Below are 13,168 nucleotides of genomic sequence, written 5' to 3' on the forward strand. Positions count from 1 at the left end.
AGATAGCAGGAAATTACTGGTTTCAAAGCCTCTGTTTTTACTAACAATTGATTTTGGCTACAGGAAATGGGCAACCCTGTACAGGCTGAAGTTTGCTCTGAATGAGGAAGCCATTTGGAGTCTCTTTGTGTTCATCTCATTAATTCTGTTTCTGCCTGTTAACTTCTAAGCAACATTTTCTAGAGAGGGTGGAAGAGTCAGCAGAGGGGAAAAAAAGTAAAATTCGGTAGACTCTGAAAGCCTGCAGGAAAAGAAATTAATTGTGCAGCAGCAAGAGGGATGTTTGAAGGCTTTTCTTCTAGCAGGTAGCAGCCAGCAGAGTTCTGGGCTGAAAGCCTCAACCGGCTTTTAATCCAGGAAATTAATGGCAGAACTCTTTGGCTTGAGATGAGAGAATGGAGTTCTGTGAGGGAAAATGCTAGAGATGGATTGCATGATCAAACAGACTGAGTAAACTGTGCAGCGGCTTCTTTCCTTCAAGATTCTTCTGGGTTCCAGACCATGTTTTAAAGACCTTCCAGGTACAAGTCCCTGGGATACGTTAGCGTCCTGGTTTCAGCAGTTAGGTAAACGAAAGACCCAAATCCAGCAAGTGCTCTGTGCTCTTCTTGAGTTAACTGGAGTGGGATGTTCCTAGTGTACTCTCCTGGCAGATGGAGGTACGCGGACCCTCGTAACTGCACGTTTCCCTGTTGTATTGCTCTTGGTCTGACTGTGGTTTGGGCTTAAAGGCTGCATCGGCAGGTAAGCTGTTGTAGTAGGGTCAGATCAGTAGGTTGGAATAGTTGGTGCTGAAGCTCCTTAAGTGCATTATATGTGATCCAGAGGAAGGTCACCTGAGATAACATCTAGTCTGATCTCTTGAGCCAAGCTTTTCACAACGAACAGGATTTGAGGTTTGCAGAGAGTGAAAAGCGTTTGATACTTGCTGGAAGGTATCAGGGCACGGCTTGCGAGCTAGCTTGGAAGGTTGCAGCCCCATTAAGCGCTGCAAAGTCTTTGGAACAGAGCTTCCAGAGCTAAACTGGAAGAACGCTATTTTGCTCATGCCAAAACTGCTCTGTGGACTGAACCAACACGCTGTAAATGAAAACAGTTCGGAATTGCTTCAAAATCCGTTCTGCTGCTCCAAACCAAGCTGCTGATGTTGATACCATCAAAAGTGCTCTACAACTTAAGGAAAGCAAAGCTTGATTTGTTTGTCTGTTGCGGGGAGAAAGCTGTGGCATGCCCAGCCCGTCCAGACTTGGAGGTGGGATCACGTCAGGGTTACGTGGATGGTTGTGTTTCCCCTCTCAGGAGGGCTACGGTCCGAGCAGCAGGACGTGAGCGTGTCAGCCACACACCGAGGCTCAAGGCAGAGCTGGACCTCAGTGCTGCGGTTTCCTGCCTAGCGTTAGGAAATGAGTAGGAGCAGCCCTCTGTTTTAGAGAGGGGATTTTCAGGCTAGCAATCTCCCAGGCTACAAAGTACTAAAGTAACAGTAATGATAGGAGTTGCGTAAGTACCTAGATAAACTCAGCTGTATTTGGGCAGTGAATGAAAATTCGGTTTTTGATGAGGGTTGTGACACTTCAAAGACACTGATAAGGAACAAGCACTTGAAAATGAGGTATGTGTTTATCTACAGCAGCTGCCTAACGAGGGGAATGGGAAAATTAAATTTGTCCCGTAATTATCTTTTGTACAAACAGGCAGTGTCCCTCCAGCCAGGCAGCTTCTAAAAAGGCTACAATTATTGCATATAACTACAACATTAATCTTAGCTGTTGCTTGTACAAAAATTATAAATTACTGCACCAAATCCTATTACTGCAAATATTAAAAGTTACTAGACGTTTATTTGAACCTTGATTTTTTTTTCTTGTAACTTTGTGTTAATTTTCTCCATATTTCAAAACTCCAGCAATCGCTATAATAGAGGTTTGATAGTTTAAAAAATTCATTACTCTGAGATTGAACTAATATGAAAAAGGAAAAGGTCTTGAAGCCGGGAGGATTGTGAATATTACTCGGATTTGGCCAGCTCCAGGACTGTTCATTCTTGCACATAGGGTGTTTCCCAATAGTTGTTTAGTCTTGCTGCTGTTAGCTGGATCCCCGTAGTAGTGCATTTGAGCCCATAAACCATCCCGTTCTTTCCTTTCGGTAGACCTCAATCCTGCAGGAGTACTGACTGCTCTCTGGGGAAGCATTTAAATCTGACGGTAAATGCACTTTAGAGCTTTGCTGGAGCTATACTGGAGCCCTGAATGCTTGTGGGACTGGGAAGGAGACAGAATTATGCTCATAGTTATTATTTGCTCTTACCTATATGGATGTAATTTTCAAGGCTTCTATTCAAATCCTGCTGGATCAAGGCTTAAATGAGCATTTATCACTTTTATTGTTCTCAGATCCCGAGGTGCTTGTGAAGTCTTGAACTTTTTGAGATTCTTATGTGCAAGAGGACTCAGTTATTTCTTGAGGACCTTACAAGGCCATCTTTTGCATGCTCGCAAATTGAAGCAGGCATAGAGACAGGTTAGATAGCAGTTGAACCAAAAATATTATACGTTGCACCCCATTTTCAGATCTTTGCCCAGAAACTAAGATACCTTGTTTCCTTTTGCTATTGTGCTGAAAACCAGGAGAAAAGTTTGGGTAACCAGTCACCTAAGTCATTAAGAATTTAAAATGTAAGACAATGTTCTTCTTTGGACTGTGCTGGTAGAGAAATAGATATTTTTGAAAATTTTCTCCAAGATATTTATAGTATTCTCTCTGTTCTCCCCAAATAATCTCCTACTACTTTTTTTCCTCTCTAGTTCTCAACTTTTGAAGGTCTCTTTGGATGGGTTTTGGATACTTTTTTTTTTTTTTTTAAATTTAAGTTCAGGTTTTACCTATGCAGATGTCTCTAATACGTCATACTCGATACAATGAGCCAGCCATCTCCTGCGCTCACAGTGGGAGCGGGTGACAAACGCTTTAAAATGCTGCAGGACCTTGATGGACAAGCAGATGCACAAGGCACTTAAAGGAAAGAGAAGTGAAACCAAACTAAGTGTGTGTGAGCAGTTCAGGTGGAGTCTAAGCTGAGTCAGCTGTGCAGCAGCATCTTTTAAAACGGATTACCTTTGAATGTGCACAGAGTGAACGCAGCCCCGTATGTATGTATATCTAAGTGCTATTTGCTGTGGTGGTATAAAACCAGAATATGAATCCTATAACATGACTGTAAAGGGAATGGAGAGTGTGGTGGTATTGTCAGTTTTGCCCATACACCTTTTCCTCAGTCTCAAGCCTTTATGTTGCTTTGTACCACTGTCTCCGAGCATCTCCTGTGCATAAGCAATCCCAATAGCTAAAGGAGCTCTGCAGAGCTTCTGGTGCGTTTCTGTGTTAGGGTGGGAATGCCGTTTTGGTTGGAGTTCTGGATAAGTGCCATTCACGTGATGGCACTTCTGTGAAAAGGGGGGGCGACTTCTCAGTGAAGTTCAGGTCGCTGTGTCTGGGATCCGTCATCTGTAGCACGAGTAATGCCACTGTTCCTTGCATTTGCAATATGTGTTTGTTTGGGGAACATGGATTCTCTCAAATATTTTAATGCCTTGTTATGGAAGAAGAAGCCGAGATATGAAGTGCTCAAGTAGCTGACTTGGGATCACGTGGCAGAGCTTGGGGGGACGACTGCGGAGCCCTGACTCTTCTGGGACTGGGATTTTGTATCCCATAACAAGCATGCTCTTCTGTATTCCTACTTCCACTTGCATTAGCTGCTGGTTGGTTTTGCAGCAGCTTTTTATAGCATTCGATCCAGTTTTGCCAATAGGGAGAGTATCAAGAGGGAATGTGTGCGTGTCTAAATGCATTGCCAGGCATGGAAATGTCTGCCTGTGCAGCAGGCTCAGGGACAGGCTGCTGACAGGTTGCCTTGTCTGCTTCTTTGGCTTCAGGGAAGCTTTTTCTCCCTGAAACCATGTTGCGAGAGTAAACGATTCAGAAATCTTTTAGAGCCAGTGGAAAGCTTGATTTTAAAACAGCAAGTGATGTTATTCCAGATGTCCCTATTTAGAACTCAGCAATAGCATCTTTCTATTGTATACAGCAACCTTTGTGTCCACACTGTTTTTCCTTTTAAAAAGAATGATGATGGTTCAATTTAGAGATTTTTTCCACTGGATTGTCAATCGTTAATTTATCACTGGATCAGTGCATAAGGAATTTGTTAGAACTGAATCCTGCTAACCATGTCACATCTTCTGAGCTGTTATGACTAATTCTTTTCTTAAAATGGAATCATCCAGACTGCTGCAAAGGCACCATATATTTTCCTATATTTAATAATAATCATCTGCTTAAGGCAAACATTTTTTGCCACTCAGATTGGTTTTAAAGTAAATATACTCTGTGCCACCCAACACCAGATTCCGATCTTGCACAGCTGTACAGTTGATGGAACTGCTTATTTCAGTGTACTTAGCCCAGATTATCTGAAATAACAGCTATCTGGCTAGTTATTTCTGTAGTGCACAGCTCAGTGTGATTGCAGGCAGGATTCCTAAGTCCTGAAGACCTACAGAAATCATTAATGAAACAGTCACTGAACCAGTTAATGTGTGTAACTGTGGAAGGACAGTCATTTTGACAGGACAAGGGGGTATTTAATGTCCCTGAAAAGCAGGTACCCAGAGCTCTCTTAGATATTCTGTATTTAATTTTCTGCATACTTTGTTTTGTTACATCACAGCTTTCTGTGCTTTTGATTCAACCCAGAGAAATCAAGAATCAAATTCATTCCTCTTTATTTGCATTCTTTGCTTAAAAAGGATGATGATACTCCGGGGTATCTCAGACCCGTGGCAGAGTTGCATCTTTTGCTTCCCTGGAGTAATAATATTCATCCATTAGAACAAAAAGCCACCATGCTGACTTGGTAGCATTTAGCACTCTTTTTGCTTTAGCATGAATTACTCCATAAAGTGCAGCAAAGAATGAGGGTCATAAGTTTAAACTTTATTCAGAGCTGTAACTCTTTTCCTGCAATCCTATATAACTTTACTGGTTGAGATTAGTCCGTTCTCTGGATGTGGGAGCTGTATGCATCTGCACACTTCTCATTTGGTTTTGCAGCCACTCTCCGGAATTCTGTGTCTCACAAAAAACTGTATCTTTAACACCCCCCCACACCCAGAATATCCAGGCTAGGATAAATTCCTTTCATCTCATGTATGCGTTTTTGAGCAACATTAGGAGGCAGGGAACTCTTGGCTTTATTAGCTTGAGGGCAGCAAAAGCTAAATGACTCAGGTTGACTCGGATCTCATTCATGTTTTATGGACTTGGTTTTGCCAGGCCACAGAAAGCGGAAGGTTGCAGTGTCCCATGAGATGCTGGGGGGGCTTGTTCCATATAACTGTTGTAGCATCCTTTGGAAGGATGGAGTCTAACCCTTCCACATAAACTCTCGTTTCCTTAACTGATACAAACGATGTGTTTCTCTCAAATTCAATGATTCAATGGGGGGGAAAACCCCAACAATTATTTGTCCCTGGATGGAGATCTGCACCGATTGCTAAGGAAACATGTCTAATACTGATCACAACTTATTCTTTGATGGTGTTTTCCCGTCGCTCCCTGCCTCCGAGTGTTCAAAGGGAGTGGATGGGAAGCTAGGAATAGTTCTGCCATCTAAGCAGAGACAGCAGTCTTCTTCAGACCAAACTTAATCCTCTCTGAGTCAGACATAACTGTATTGACTTCAGTGCGGTTGATTTTTTTGTCCTGCCTCGCGCCTAGCACAGTTATTTAAGCCTGTGCAAGGTTAGTGCTAAGTGAATGTAAAATGCTGCCAAATCACAGTAATAGCTTTTCATCCACTTAGATGTTACTTTGCACATGCCTTACTATGTGTGTGGCTATAAGTAGTGGAAAATTGGGCCCATTAGGGTTAGTAGGATACATTTCAAACTCTGGAAAGTTTAAAAAATTTTCAGTCTTAAGAACTCCTGTGAGGCTGAGGGTGCAGTCCGTGTCCAGTTGTATATAGGGATACTTTTCGCTGCAGAAAAGGCAAGCTGAGCTTTGTTTTCAGATGTGATATGTGCTTGCCTTTGAAATCATTCAGCAAGTAACTTGGGCTGCGTTTGAAGCGTACTTTTTGTGGGCATCTTGATCAGAAATAGGCCTGTAACTCATCTGCCATCTTTAAAAATGCCGTTTAATATTGAGGAGCATTCATTTTGCTCTTTGCGGAACTATCCTAGTCTCTGTAGCTCTTATTCTTTAAGGTCATATTGTTGCGCTCTGTTTTTCCCTGCGTTGAGAATGGATTTTGAAAGTGGAGAGGAAAATTAATCTGGTTGTTACCACCTTGTAAATATAGCAGGCCAGGCCTAGAACTAGATTGGAAGGGGACGGCTCTGTTGAAATGGGCAGAGTTCAGGTCAGCTGGAGATCCATGAACAATACACGGTATTGGATGAATAAAGGATGGTTGTTATTAGACAAGCTTCTCTTGGTAGGAGCGGGGGACCCCTTTTGAATTATTGTAGTAATATTTGCATTTCCACAAAGCCTCGGGTACTGTCTTATATGGAACTGGGAAATGCATTCAGATTGATTTAGAAAGGACTGTGGTGTAAAGCAATGGCCAACTGGAACGCAATAAGTAACATCTTATCTAACCTCTTTAGCAATGATTTGGAAGAGAAATTGCTGTTTCTGAGGAGTCTGAATATACAGCCTTAATGCAAGACCCTGCACTGAGGATTTTGTTGTCACCTTGGATCTATCTTGTAGCAGGATTCTAGCAAAAGATCTATAGATAATTCTTATCCTGCAGCCAAACAAAGGAACTGTTTATTTTGTTAATGGCGTCTATTACACAGTGTAAGTATCATTTATAACCCTGCACCAGCGCTTGGGTCAATGGATCAATGTACCTACAACTATGTAGACACGGTTGGTTGGAAGTGTTTTCCTGAATTTTTAGGTACCAGCTGAAAAGACATGGCTTGTGTTTCATCTTGAGGTGGTATCATCCAGTCCCTTAATTTTCATCTGTTTTACTCCTCTCTGAAATTTTTAGAGGATGATACATTCGACCAGTATTTCTCAGGTTTAGCAGCAAAATTTGAAGGAAATGATGAAAAACTTTTGATGAAGTAGGACAGTCCAATATGGATGTCAGTCTTCAAAAGAATGAAAATGTTAATATTTAGAGGACTGAAAAAACTTTCTTCTTGGTCACAAATTAGTGTGTATAGTTTAGATTTTGTCAAAAACAGCCCCCACCCTGGGGAGGGAGGGGGTGCGCAGTCCCTACAATTACATCCCCAGATGCAATTCCCAGTCTGATTTCCCCTTACCCCCTCACCAAGAGTTCCTATTGATTTCAGGTGTCATTAAGTGGCCACTGATCTTAAAATAATAGTAACAGTAATCTGTACTTAAGGCTTCTCCTGATCTTACTGATATTCATGGACTTTTTTGTCTTACTCCCAGCTTTCTTGTCCTGATTTGTTTCTGAGCTGACTGGTTGCAGTTCATCATAAATAGTCCTTCTGCTCCATAAACTCAATTGCTTGTCGAAATTATCTTCCTGGAGCCCCAGTATCTCGTTAAAGACATTAATGTCTTTTAGAAGGCCTTCCAGTGGTTCCATATGGAAACCACAAAGCGGTTGTTACCGTCTGACTTGCTTAACTGCATCTGTCCTGCATTGATCTGCAATGTCTATACGCTGTCAGGGATATTACTTAGTTCTGCTACCCTCCTGGCCGCTGGAGCATGTGAGTGCATTAGGCAATGTGATTAACCTTTGTTATCCGTGGCCTTTTCCTCCTCAGTTGCTCTCCCCAGAGACCATGTAAAGTGCATTGGAGTTGTGTGTGTTGTTTAATTAAGTTATATAGGGACGGCTGATGTGGCAATTTCTACCTTTGGTTGCCTAATAAAACCGTCTGGTGAACATTTTCTCAATTAGTTAAAGTAAGGTCAGAATTAGTCTCTCCCTTTAATGTTATTTCAGTCCTAACATTAGTACTATATAGGTGCAGGGGCATCTTTTTAGTGTCTCTTGAAGTAGTATTTGCTTCAGTCTTTTAATTATCTGATGAAACTGCAGTGTCATCTCCAAGGCCAAATATTACATCGTAAAGGTTCCTGCATGATATATCCAAATGCCGCCTTCAATGAGACCGAATCTGTTCTCATCTTAACTTCATTGACTTTGGTATAATTGTGCTCTTATTCCTGGTTTATGCTAGTGTGAATGAGGTCCTTGTTCTCCTCCGTCAGCTTCTCTGTCGCTTTGGTAATGAGTGATGCTGATGGTACCTGAGGGCTGGCGAAGAGTGTAGTTCTAACTCCTTAATGGTATGCTAGATGTCCTACATCTTTTTGCCCTGTACTGTCAACTGAGGGGCTTTTATGGACCTTATGTTGTTGCAGCGTAGTCCCAAAGGTGCTCTCAGATCTGTTCTGTACTCTGCCCTCGGACGTTCCCTGCCTATTTCCGACTTGTTCCTTCTTCAAAGATGCAGTGGCTAGAGTAGGTGCAAAACTCTCTCACGTGCTTCAGGCCTGAGAGCAGGGCTCTTGCTCACTCCCCAGTCCTTTTGCACCTCCTCCCCATCCTCCTACTTGTGGAAAAGGAACGAGTCCATTATGGGAGCACGTTGCTGGCTGTTCCAACAATTAATCTGAGGCTTTTGATCTGAACCTTCCTGCCTTTTCTCCCTTGAGCCACGTAGAAATAGATTGAGGCAAAGCATTTTTCTTCGCTGGATCTGGCAGAACTGTGACACCTGGAAGAAAAAATCAGTTATGCACGTGGCATGTTTCCAGGAAAGGGGACAGGACTATTAAAGGTTTGTACCCTTTGGGAGATTAGCTCCTCATTTTATTTAATATCAGCTTGTTCTACACTGCACAATGGCACACAGATTAGTAGTTATAACAGGTATGTAGATACAGTTAATATCCTCTTGGTTTGTTAATCCGCTTAATACTTGAAGTAAATAAGAAAGTGGCTTGGAGTATACTACGTTCTTAAGGCAGAAGTGGGCCTGGAGCATTTGTTATTATAAAGGAAGGGAGGACTATCTGAAACACAGGGATTTTTCATCCATTCTTGTTGCAGGAGCAGCCGTAAGGCGCTCTGGAGCATTTGAAAACAAAGATCTCTCTTCCAGGGTTGAATCAGAAGAGCAGGATCTCGGAAAAGCAGAGAAGGAAGCACCGTTGCTGTGGTTGTTTTGGGTTTGGGGTGGGTTTGGACGGCAATGTCGTATCTTTTGTAACAAGCTTAGCTCTGGCTCCCGAACAGAGCCAAGCAGCCTCCTGGTAGCAGGTGCAAGCGATAACTGCGCGGCACGGAACTACGTGTGATAAATGCCAACACCTTTCCGTGGCCTGCCCTTACTCCGGTCTGGTCTCTAATGTGCAGCTGCATGTTGGTGTTTACAGATGACAATGAAGATAACTGATGCTATTTCTCTCTCTAGCTGGATGGCACATTTTTCCTCCTGAATGTATCAGCTAATAAACAGACTCATCATTTTGTTGAGACTGCTGTTGCTGCAGGACCTGATAAACAAGGAAGCGTTCCGATATTGGATTCTGTTGCTGTCATTTTTGGGTATGTTTCCAATTCTGTTATTGACCTTAGGCTGGTCACTTGGGCCAATAATATTCCTACAGTCTTAGGCACCTGCTTTTTGGATCCTCTTCCTAACTCAGGGGTGGAGGGAAACATTGAGATGCTGTTGGCTTCACGAAGTTTTAATAAATTTCCAGGTAAAATAGCATGAACATTTTCACATCGTTAAAAAAATGTTAAAATGTTTCAACATCTTCTGGTACTTTCTGGTTTTTAGTTAACCAAAATATGTTTGAGACCACCCAAAGAAAATCTGATTAGCTTGTCACCAATATTTGATTTCAATTGCTAATTTTGAAATTCATCCTCAGAATCTTGAGTTAAAATACCTTCATTTTTTTCAAGGAAAATCAATGTTACATTCCAGCTCTTGACAGGATCTGAGGCTTGCATTATTCAGCAACCTAAAGGACTGGACCTCGGATAAAGAAATTTACTGCCAGCACTTATTTTGTATGCTAAGTAATAACTATCTGCCGAGAATGTTACATTCAAGCAAACAAAAGGGATCTGGTTTTATGCACCTTTGTCTGGATGCATAAGCGTCTCCTGAAGAATTAGCAGTGCTTTGAGATGGGAAGGATCATATATTTGGTTTTGCATTGATGCTCAGTAGCATTAAATCTGTTGACAACGTACTACAAGAAAAAACTGCTATTGAGAGTTGGTCACTTCTTCTGTTTACTACTGAGAAATTCCAGCAGCGGTCTACCTGTGGTTTGCAGGTAGTTCAGCATTAAGCATTGCATGGAGGAGTGTTTTACAGAAGAGCAAGGACACAGGCAGAGCAGCCTCTCAGCTATACATCATGCAAGCATTCTTTTGAGCTTAGCAATTCCATCTAGCCACCAGGAGATCAGTGCAGTTTCCCAAAGCATGATTTAATGCCTTTCAAGCCCCTCCAAACAACAGACAAGTTTTATGCTGTTAGATTTAAGCCAACATAACCAAATACCAAATTTTGCTTTTTTTATCCACTTTCAGCTATGTCGAATGCAGCCGACTCCTACTTATTCCGCTACTGAGATTCCATTGTCTTCAGCTGAGTTATTTCAGATTTACACCACTGAGACAGGAGATCATAGCCAATGAATCTATATAAGACTACATTGGGTAGTAAAAATATGTGGTTAAGAGAGTGGCTTGGGAAGCCTGGATTTAATTCTCTGTACTGCCATGCATTTCCTGTATGACTAGCTGTACAAAACTTCCACAGATTCACCACATCTCATTTTAGGCACTAAAATTGCCCTATGGTGCATCTATGGCTGGCGGAGACAGGCAGTTCCTGAGACTGATTCATTGCACTGGAATGGAACGATCGTCTGGGGATGCCTATCTGGTTTCTCTCTACAGGTTTTCCAGACAGAATGTGGGACAACTGCATTTCGAACTAGGATGCCTCAGCTAAGTGCCTGTGCTTAGGCTGCCCGAGTTTCACATTGGTGTCTCTGTTCTGGAGTTCGCCGTCTTGAAAAATGGCATCATAGCTACTCTTCATCTTACTGCAGGCGCTTGTGAAGAAATCTATTATGATTATTAATTTTGCAGTTGCACTTTCTGATTTACTTTACTTGTTTAAAGGAAAACAAGTAAACAGAGAAGTCATTAAATAGTTGGAACGTTAAAAATTTGCAGCCGTAACTGACATTTAACAAGTACATTGTGAGTGTTACATGAGGACTTAATCTTTTATATAGCACCTTGTTTTGAGGGATAATGTAGTGGTATCATTCGATTAAAGGTTACATTCCCTTTTTTCTCCTGAAATGTGTTGCTCCGTTTTCTCTAATAAAGGTGTTCTCCACTAAGACTACCCTGGCTTTCACATAGGCTGAAATGGTTTCCCCATCCCAAGGGAAAGAATGTAATTAAGCATTTTGGTTATGTTAGGCTTCGTATCAGGGCTGTGCTTTTGCAGGAAAATAATAAACAGATTAGTAACGTTGCCAAAAAGAGACTTAGAGTATCATCTCTGATTAAGCTTTTCAAAACCAGCCAGGCAACAATGGAGAGAGGTTAAAGCTGTAGAAAAGCACAGTGGAAAAAAATGACACAGTTAGTTTGGTTCAGCTTATTGTCTCACAAAGCGACTGTTAAGGGCAGTGTTGCAGAAGAGGCTAAGGACTGGGGGTTAGGCCTTCTGGGGGTATATTCCTTGCTTTGTTACTGGCTTATGTAAACCCTCTGGGAACTTTATTTCCCTCCTCTTCTGTCACCTATCTGCAAGTTTGGGGAGTACAGATAATCTTCTTGGTTGTTCTTTTTATAGCGTCTCCTGTAAGAATCTCGGATGTCCTCTCTAGGCGATACTGTAATATTAATACATCTAGTAGAGCTTGCCGAATCCTACAAAGCAGTCTCAAGACTCTTACTCGTTCTTGCTGACTTTGCTCCAGTTGTGCTTGAGGCCCTTCAGCATTCACATTAGGACCACTTCATCCCAAAGCAGAGATTGAGTGCTCCAAGTTACTTTAAGTAGAACTATGGCTGCAGTGAGATTTATTTCCTCTCTTGCACAAAAACACTGTGAAAACAAAGCAAAGCAGATTCTTTCTCGTGGGTTTGTGTTATTCTGCTTCAGCTAGTCTTCCTGTGAATTTTTTTCCCCAACAGTGCAGACTGTGTTACCTCCAGGCAGGATTCCTGCAGTGCGCTCCCCTCCAGGCTCTCTTTGAAGAAGACTTGGATGCTTTGGCCGGTGCCATGTGTGTTTTCCTGGCCGCCTCTGAGTTTCCCCCTTTTTGTTGGACTAAGGTGTGTCCTTGCTTCATGTCACTAGGAAAGACTACCTGGTACCCAGGTACCGTTTTTGTTGAGACTCCTTCCCTTCCATTCCAGGGACAGAAGAGGGTCTAGAGAATATTAACCTGACAACTGCCCTGCCTGTCTCGTTGCCAAATAGCAGCAGAGTTCTAGCTTCATGTCACCTATATGAGTACAAGACTTGCCGAACGATCTCGGGAAGAAGTTGGGCCCTGTCCTAATTTCAGCTGCTGGCTGGGGTTAAACCACGACAGGCCCATGTACGGAATGTTTTAGGTCTGTACAGAAATCTTACATGGCTTGTCATCAGGTTTTACTAGACTCTTCTATAAGATAAATCTCATTAACTGCAGAATTCTTCCACTCCTACTTAGGGAAATGCAACTTACCTGCAGGTCTTGGTTTTGACTAGTTTGCCTAGTAGCAAATTTCATTCCAGTTCCCAGCATTTAAGCAAATCCAACAATGGTTTCTTTGATACTAATATTACTGGGGGAAAAAGAAAAAAAAGAAGCCCTTAAAGAAATACTCTGGCCTCTTTCTCCCCTGGTTCCCTGCCCTCTCATCTCAAAAGGAGTTTCTTGATTGTTCTTTCCAACACAGTTATAAACTTAGCTTAAAGGGAAGGGGAAAAGAGCTTTCTTTTTGCTTTTTTTTTCTCTGCTCCCCTGAGTGCTTCTGTTTTCAGTCATTCAGCCTGATCTCTGTTGAGCAGGGCTTCTTGGATGCTGACCACAAAGAAGGGAAAGAAACGCT

General features: G+C 42.1%; 1 long non-coding RNA gene across 1 annotated transcript in view; it reads left to right on the forward strand.

The window, feature by feature from the left end:
• Positions 1-11,394, forward strand: part of LOC127025376 (uncharacterized) — a 74,274-nt gene extending 62,880 nt beyond the window's left edge. Inside the window, exons 2-3 of the long non-coding RNA XR_007767661.1 lie at positions 9,492-9,625; positions 11,003-11,394. This is a non-coding gene — a long non-coding RNA (uncharacterized LOC127025376). The remainder of the gene's footprint in view (positions 1-9,491; positions 9,626-11,002) is intronic.
• Positions 11,395-13,168: the final 1,774 nt, after the last annotated feature.

Source organism: Gymnogyps californianus, chromosome 23 (genome assembly GCF_018139145.2).
Source record: "Gymnogyps californianus isolate 813 chromosome 23, ASM1813914v2, whole genome shotgun sequence".
Lineage (NCBI taxonomy): Eukaryota > Metazoa > Chordata > Aves > Accipitriformes > Cathartidae > Gymnogyps > Gymnogyps californianus.